Here is an 8,987-nt window from a genome sequence, read left to right on the forward strand (position 1 = left end):
TTAATCTGGTCCAATCAGGGAGCTCTGGCTGACAGATGTAAACAGGGGAGTCAGAGGTTCTGTTCACCCTGAAAGCTGGCTCTGACAGAGCTGGATCAGAGTCAAAGATACTCCATGTGTAAATAACGGGTGACTTGTTGACAGGATACCGGCCTCTCTGGAGTTATTTCACAGTTCTCACCCCCAACACCCTCCAGACCCCAATCTCCAGCACTCGCCACCAACCACATGCCCCCAACACTTCCAGGCCTCCACTCCCACCCCCCTCTACACCATATGACCTGGCCTCCGGGATTAGAAATTTGGAGACTGCTTGCAGTTCCAGTGCTGGCCACTGTTGTTATTGGCGCTGCTGAGAGTATAGAATCCAGGCTGGCATTCCAGCATGTGGTACTGACAGGGTGCAGCACTGTCAATGGCTGGGATTAAAGAATCCAGAAATCCTGTATCCATCTGATTAACACTCTGGGAGCCTTAAATGGCTGTGGAGCCACTGTGATCAATGGCAGCACATTCCTGGGTGACCCTTCAGGAAGGTGCCAGGGTAGGAAAATCATTCTGCACAAGGGCATCTTTCACATTTACTTGAGATGATAGATGAGGCTTACTAACCTATCCCTCAGAACTACACTACAGTGCCACCCATGAGTTTTCGGCTCAAGCCTGGACGGTGACTGGAATCTGGAACCTTATGATTCAGAGACAAATATGCTACATCAGCCACACCCCAAAAGAGTCTAGAGGTTACACCACAATGATATGAAAGACTGGTTAGATTACGATTTGGAAATTTAGTACATTTCTGGTTACCACATTGCAGGAAGGATGCAATCACACTTGAGAGAATGCAGAAAAGATTACTACCAATGGAGCATTTTATTGATGAGGGAAGGTTGAACAGGTTGGAGATGTTTTCATTATAACAGTGGGAACTAAGGAAAGATTTAATTGGGGTGTCTAAAATGATGTGGGACAAAGACTGAGTGAATAGGCAGGTTCTAGTTCCATGGCAGAGAGGTTAGTAACCAAGGAACATAGGCTTTGAATAATTCACAGAAGAATTAGAAGGAAATATTATTGAAAGAGACATGTTGATAAAGATCTTCATCTTATGCTCATCAGGGCAAATGCAAGAATGCCAAATTCCAAACGATCACAATTTACGCGACAGAATAAAAAGTCCTGATTGGTTGGCAAGTCCACTTTGATTGGCCAAAGTGTCACTGTGATGAAATAAACTATAGGCTCCCCAAGCTCCCGGGTGGTTCAAGAAAGGGTTAAGGCTTGAACGTGTTCCTGGCGAACTTGTCCCTGATTATGAATGTGTGATGTTTCTCGCAAGCAAGGTAGAGTGATGCTTTGAGCTTGACTGACTATATCAATTGGTTGGTTGTTTTGCTACTAGTGCAATAACTATGCTATGACTAATTACACAATTCAAATCGATCTTAACAAGTGCTGAACAAAACCCACAAAGTCATTACATTTTTCAGCAAAATTCAAAGCAGAAGGATGGGGTGGAGGCGGGGGGAGGTAAGGAGTAATTATCTTCACTCAGATGGTGGTGGAGATTGGTGCCCACAGCTTGTGAGGGTGGGACAGGTAGAAATATTTAAGGAAACATGTATTTGCACTTGAGTTGTTGTAATCTATGTGGCTCGAAGGTGGGAATGAGACTAGATTTTTTTTCTTAGACAGCCCAGGCACAATGGGCTGAATGGCCTCTTGCAATGCAGTGTGTTTCTGTGGTTCTAATATTCTTCTTCCCCACTTTGCAATCCACCCTGCCCCACCAACTGCAGCATTAAAATATCCAATTCTTACACATGCTATGAGGCCATAAGACCCTGAGACTATAAGATAGAAGAGCAGATTTAGGCCTGTTGGCTCATTGACTGTGCTCCACCATACGATCATGGCTGATATGTTTCTCAACCTCATTCTCCTGCCTTCTCCCCATATCCCTTGATCCCCCAACTGATCTATCTCCCTTAAATACAATCAATGACTTGGCCTCCACAGCCTTCTGTGGCAATGAGTTCCACAGATTCACCACCCTCTTGCTGAAGAAATCCCTCCTCATCTCAGTTCAAAGGATCGTCCCTTCACTCTGAGGCTGTGCCCTCAGGTCCTAGTCTCTCCTACTGGTGAAAACATCTTATCCACATCCACAGCGTCCAGGCCTCACAATATTCTGTAAGTTTCAATTAGATCCCCCTTCATTGTTCTAAACTCCATCAAGCACAGATCCAGAGTCCTCAACCACTTCTCAAATGATAAACCCTTCTCGAAAACCGCCTCAGGACTACAGCTATACAAAAGCCTGGTTCGGCCACATCTGGAGTATTGTGTCCAGTTCTGGTCACCTCATTACAGGAAAGATGTGGAAGCATTGGAAAAGGTGCAGGGGAGATTTAGCAGGATGTTGCCTAGAATGGAGGGAAGGTCTTACGAGGAAAGGTTGAGAGTGCTAGGGCTTTTCTCTTTAGAACGACGAAGAATGAGAGGTGACTTGATAGAGATGTACAAAATTATCAGAGGTATAGATAGAGTAGACAGCCAGAGACTTTTTCCTAGGGTGGAGGTAGCTTTTACGAGGGGACATAGTTTTAAAGTGAAAGGAGGTAGATATCAGGGAGACGTCAGAGGTAGGTTCTTTACTCAGAGAGTGGTAGGGGCGTGGAATGCATTGCCGGAGGGGGTAGTGGAGTCGGCCTCATTAGGGGCATTTAAGCAGCTATTAGATAGGCATATGGATGATAGTATAAGGTAGTGGTGGAGGTTAGATAGACCCTTAGGTTTCGGGTAAAAGTTTGGCACAACATCGTGGGCGGAAGGGCCTGTGCTGTGCTGTACTGTCTATGTTCTATGTTCTATGTGTTCTATGTTCTATGACTCCCTCCAAGGCCAGCACATTCTCCTTTAGATATGCAGCCAAATATTGCTCACAGTTTTCCAAATGCAGTCTGAGCAGAGCCTTACATGGCCTCAGCAGTACATCCCTGATCTTATACTCTAGCCCTGTTGAAATGAATGCTGACATTGCATTTGCCTTCTATGAGCTGGCAAACAATAACTGAATGGTCGGGGGTATATTGACTCTGTTGCTTCATCCTCGTACATGGTGATGGGCTCTTGGTTCAACTGAGTTTGCAGAATGGGCTTTCTATCAGCTTCTTCTTGATAGTTAAAGTGACTTGGAGGGAGTGAACAAGCCAGTGCCCACATCTAACTGCTTATCCAACCCACTACCTACATTGTCTTTCACACCTGTCCGAACCAAATCTGAGAAAGAAAAATAGTTTCAGAGATAACCCTCTTTACAAAGAAGGGGAGGAAAATATGACTCTAACTCATTTAGTTTCTGAATGACAGATGGAAGGACTCATTACAGTGCCATAGAATGCTTACAGCACAGACAAAGGACATTCTTGTCTGTACCATGCCATGCTTTATTTCATTTTTATATTTCTTTCATTCAATTTTTCACAATGAATAATGACCAGAGGTCCTGAGGTCTGTGGTAAGATCTAGCTTGCTGTATCTATCCATAAATCATGAATTACTGTCTACCTGTTTAACTCCCTATACATTTCTAACTTCCCAATTCTTGCTCTGTCCAGCCAAAGTTCCAAAAGCCCATAAGATGTAGGAGCAGAAGTAGGCTGTTCAGCCCATTGATACTGCAACCCCATTCAAAAAGATCATAGTTGATTTGGTAGCCCTCAACTCCACTTTCCTGCCTTGCCCCCATAACCTTTAATTCCTTTACTGATTAAAAATCCATCTTCCTCAGTCTTGAATGTACTTAATGACCCAGCCTTGACAGCCCTCTGTGTAAAGAATTCCACAGATTCACTCCCCTCGGAGAGAAGAAATTCTTCCTCATCTCTGTCTTAAATGTATGCTACTTTATTCTGAGATGATACCCTCTGGTCCTAGACACTTCCACAAGGGGGAAACAACCTTTCAGCATCTACCCTGTCAAGCCCCTAAGAATCATACATGTTTCAATAAGGTCTTCTCTCATCCTTCCAAACTCCAATGAGTACAGGCCCAATCGTCTCAACCTCTCCTCATAAGAAAATCCCTCCATCCCTGCAATCATCCTGGTAAACCGTTCATATATCTGTCCATCTAATATCATTGATTATATGGATTTTTATTTCTGTCAATCTCTGCCCATCTCCTTCGGTCTATCCCTTTCCGTCTGATTCTTATTCTCTCCAGTTGTGACTCCTGTCTCTCTATCTACCTGTTTCTGTCTTGAGGGTGTAAACTGGTCACAATGACAATGAATGCCCCCATGCAACCAAATATCTGTTTTTAGACAGTCATGGTTGTGGTAAAGGCATAGAGGAACATACATGCAGGCATAGAGACAATACACACGCGCACACAGATATACACACACAGACAGGGGCACTCACGTGAACACACAGGCACACACCCAGACAGACATACTCGCAAATACAGACATGCACACACACACACACAAAGGCACTCACACGCACACACACACACCTGCATACAGTCACAGATACCCACATATGCATGCACATGCATACATACAGACATGTACACTAACACAGATATGCAAACATGTACGCACACATAGAATGCACATACAGACATACACACAGACATATACATGCACACACACAGACATACACACAGATATGTACACTAACACAGATATGCAAACATGTACGCACACATATAATGCACACACACACACACACTCATACACACAGACACCCACAGGCACACACGTGGACACACACACAGACATGCACACAGGCACAGATGCGCGCAAACAGGCACATACACACACAGACTGACTGCCCACGCATACGCATACAGACATGCACTCGCACATAAATATACAGAGATAAAGTTCAAAAAGGCAGCTCACCACCACCTTCTGAAGGGCAACTAGTGACGGGCAATAAGCGCTGGCCCAGCCGGCGATGAATTAAATAAAAACACAGTCAGACATCGACTCTGGAGACTAGTCGTTGTCAAACAGCGTTGTCAAATGTTGACTCCGGCGTGTTTTGGGGGGTTGGGGTGAAAAGAGGACGGAGGTACTGATCCCGGGAGTTCCCGGGAGAGTGGAGGACCCACAGAATCACAGGCACTGCGAGAATGGGCCAGTGAGCCGGTGAGACTCTCTCTCTCTCTCTCTCTGTGTCTCCGTACAGGATCCTGGCATCTCCCGGCAGTTCCGGCTCTTTAAAACCATGTGTTCAGTTTCAAATCTCCGCTGATGGCCCGGAGACCCGGGGAGCTGAGCGGAGAGCTGCCGGATCGGTTACATACTTTCCGGCGGGAGTTGGAGGGAGGGGGGGGCGCTTGAGAAATTCACCGAAAACTCTTCTTACTCACTCAGCGCCCACCCCCCAACACACACACACACACACAGAGGCAGGTAAAGGTGTGGGCTGGGAGCGGGATGAATACATTCAACGTCGCTATAACCCGGAGCTGCGTCCTACTATTCATTTCACCCCAATTCATTCGCTTCCAAATTCCTTCCGTTTTGACTTCAAATAGAAATCTTTTAAAATCGACTGTAGGATTAACGTAAGGGAGCTGATGGGTCACCTCATTGTCACACAGGAGATGAGAATGTGGCTGCGTGTCTACTCCTTTATCTGTATGTGTGTGTCTATGTCTCCGTGTATGTCTGTCTGCAATGTGTGTGTGTCTGTGTGTGTGTGTGTGTGTGTGTCTGTTTGTGTGTCTGTATGCGTGTGTCTGTCTGCATGTGTGTGTCTGAATGTGTGTGTGTTTGTATGTGTGTCTGTTTGTGTGTGTGTCCGTGTCTCTGTGTGTGTCTGTCTGCATGTGTGTGTCTGTTTGTGTGTGTCTGTTTGTGTGTCTGTATGCATGTGTCTGTCTGCATGTGTGTGTGTCTGTTTGTGTGTGTGTGTCTGTATGCGTGTGTCTGCATGTGTGTGTGTCTGTATGTCTGCATGTGTGTGTATATCTGTGAGTATATACGTTTGTGTCTGTGTGCGTATATCTGTGTGTATACGTGTGTGTATGTGTGTGTATATCTGTGTGTATCTGTGTGTGTATACGTGTGTGTATCTGGGTGTGTATATCTGTGTGTGTCTGTGTGTGTGAGTGTGTGTGTGTGTGAGAGAGTGACACACAATACACACAAACAAGGGGTTGGCTGTCACTGCGTATCATTGCCTGGTCCCTTTTCATTTATTCAAGGGATGTGGGCGTCGCTGGGTGAAGCAGCATTTCATGCCCGTCCCTAGTTGCCCCTTGAGAAGGTGGTGGTGAGCTGCCTTCTTGAACCGCTGCGGCCCACCTGCTGTGCGTTGACCCACAATGCTATTAGGGAGAGAATTGCGGGATTTTGACACAGCGACAGTGAAGGAACCGACCGTGAGTGGCTTGGAGGGGAACTTGCAAGGGGTGGTGTTCCCATGTATCTGCTGCCCTTGTCCTTCTAGATGGAAGGTGCTGCTTGAGGATCTTTGGTGAATTTCTGCAGTGCATGTTGTAGATAGTACACACTGCTGCTACTGAGCGTCAGTAGTACAGAAAGAACGTAGAATTTGGAAAAGTACAGCACCAGAACTTAGTGCCCCACGTCTGTGCCGACCATGATGCCATTCCAAACTAATCCCATCTGCCTGCACATGCACCGTATTCCCTCTATTCCCTGTCTGTTCATCTATGTCCATCCTTCACTTTGTACCCATAAATGCAACAACAACTTACACTTATATAGCACTTTTAAAGGAGTTACATATCCCAAGGTGTTTCACAGGAGCAATGATCAAACAAAACTTAATTCCTGAAGGAAACATTTGGTCAGGTTGACAAAAAGGTTATCAAAAGATAGGTTTCAAGAAGTACACTAAAGCCAGAGAAAGATGTAAAGAAATTCCAGAGAAAATTCCAGATCTTAGGATCCCAGCAGCTGAAGGCACAACCATCAATGACACAGACTGGGGATACTCAAGAGACCAGAATTAGAGCCTTGAAAGTTTCAGTAGGTCTGGCAGCATCTGTGGAGAGAAAGCAAATTTAACGTTTCGGGTCCAGTCACCCTTTCTCAGAACTCTGAAGAAGAGTCACTGGACCTGAAATGTTAACTCTGTTTCTCTCCGCAAATGCTGCCAGACCTGCTGAGTTTCTCCAGCAATTTCTGTCTTTGTTTCTGATTTCCAGCATCCACAGTTCTTTTTTTTACCTTGAAAGTTTGTCGGATTGTTGTAAATTAAAGATATAATGGGACAAGGCCACAGAGGATCGGAGTAATAAAAGTTTAAAGCCTCATTTCTCGGTTAATTGTTCACAATGTGTCTGCATACCTCTCTGTGTTTTGTAGCGTGTAACGTACGGAATATTCGGTTTGATTTCTGGACCAGTGAAAGATTTGTACTTGCTCCTAGGAAAAGACCAGGCGGAACGCAAGGACGTTCGGTCCGTTTACAGCTCCTGTCTTACGGTCTGGATCTGGGTTCTGCGCATGAGGCGCTGCTCAGGGCGATGCAGAAAGGGATATTAAGGGGACACTTGGACAGTACCGACCGTCCTCATCCCCACTCACTCTCCCAAAGACAGCAATCAAAACCAAACCTAGCCCGATGGTGGGGAGGTGGGTTCTGCTGTGGGCCGGGGTGGGGGGTCGGGGGGTGTTGGGGGGTCGGGGGATGTCGGGGGGTGGTGGGGAGGGGAGGGGACGGGGGAGAAATGGCTTAAGTTAGAAACCGACTAACTGAGGCAAGGCAACAGTCACTGTTGTCAATTTCAAAAAGGGAACAAATATTGTCTAGCAGCATCAGTGGAGAAAGAGACAAAGTTAACGTTTCGGGTTCAGTGACCCCTTCCTCAGCACCTTCTTCAATAAGTACTCGATTAATCAGAAAGCGCATCTGAGGTCGCTAGGTAAATGCAAATCTTATTGCGTTCGTATATTCTAAAAATTAGAAATTCAAGATTAATCAAATTTGGATTGATCCCTAGGAGTCTACTTTCCGTGGTTGTTATTTACTAGTTAACGCGATTCACCGGTCGGTTTCAGTTCCCCCCATGGCTCTCTTGCCCATTCCCTAACCATACACTCTCCTGATGTTTATTTCCACATTCAGATCTCTTCTAAACCCCCTCCTCCTTCCGTTCCTACCTCAGTCCAAGCTCCTTTGCACCTGTCTCAGGAGGTACAACAGAGAGAGAGAGAAAATCGTTATATTTTTAACACTTGCGATTCTAATTAAAACCACAGCAAAGAAGCAGAACCTCAATTCGACTTTTTTTGTTGGCTTTCGACACCAGGGGACGGAGTAGATACAATTGGTATGTTATTAATGAGGCTTTTGCAACTCAGCTATTAACATTCGTTGCTTAAAATCAAAATTGTCCCAGTCACACTTCTGGAAAAAAATGCAGGAAAACGAAAATTAACGTCAAATGGTTAATAAATGGTATTAAACTCGGCGGATATTTTAAAACGAAGCCTTGGCTGATCACTTACTTGTGTTTCCAATCTCCGTTCGACGCGCTTCGCCTCCCACTCACTCGGGCGTCCCGGGATATTCTAAGTTATTCGTTATTTGTTTTCATTTTGTTGCTCGATGCTAAAAGTTGAAATTAAGGAGCTGATTTCCCTACACACACACACACACACACATATATATACACACAAAATTTCAGCTGTTAGATCCCACCTCCTGGGTGACGTTCCTCTGCATCTCTCTGTCTTGTCAAATCAATGAATATTCAAGAATTTTTTTAAAAAAAAGAAGCCTCTTATTTAATGCAAGATATTTGGTAAATAGCTTTCAGAGTAAATCAAAGAGCCTTCCACCCACGCTTTCACACCGGAGAGATTCAGAAAGGTGCCTTTAAATTGTTCTGCAAGTTAGAACATTTTTAACTGGGGAGAGGATTGCCCTCAGATTACTGCAGGGCTGCAATGAGGTGTAACAGTTTGTGTCTGTCTCTCTCTCTCTCTGTAT

At 45.2% G+C, this 8,987-nt stretch overlaps 1 protein-coding gene across 1 annotated transcript in view; it reads right to left on the bottom strand.

Moving 5' to 3' along the window:
• LOC109923060 (cytochrome P450 26B1) overlaps positions 1-8,610 on the bottom strand; it is a 47,772-nt gene extending 39,162 nt beyond the window's left edge. Inside the window, exon 1 of the mRNA XM_048598659.1 lies at positions 8,504-8,610. The gene's annotated coding sequence lies outside the window, so the exon portion shown is untranslated. The remainder of the gene's footprint in view (positions 1-8,503) is intronic.
• Positions 8,611-8,987: the final 377 nt, after the last annotated feature.

This window comes from Rhincodon typus, chromosome 1 (assembly GCF_021869965.1).
Source record: "Rhincodon typus isolate 14 chromosome 1, sRhiTyp1.1, whole genome shotgun sequence".
NCBI lineage: Eukaryota > Metazoa > Chordata > Chondrichthyes > Orectolobiformes > Rhincodontidae > Rhincodon > Rhincodon typus.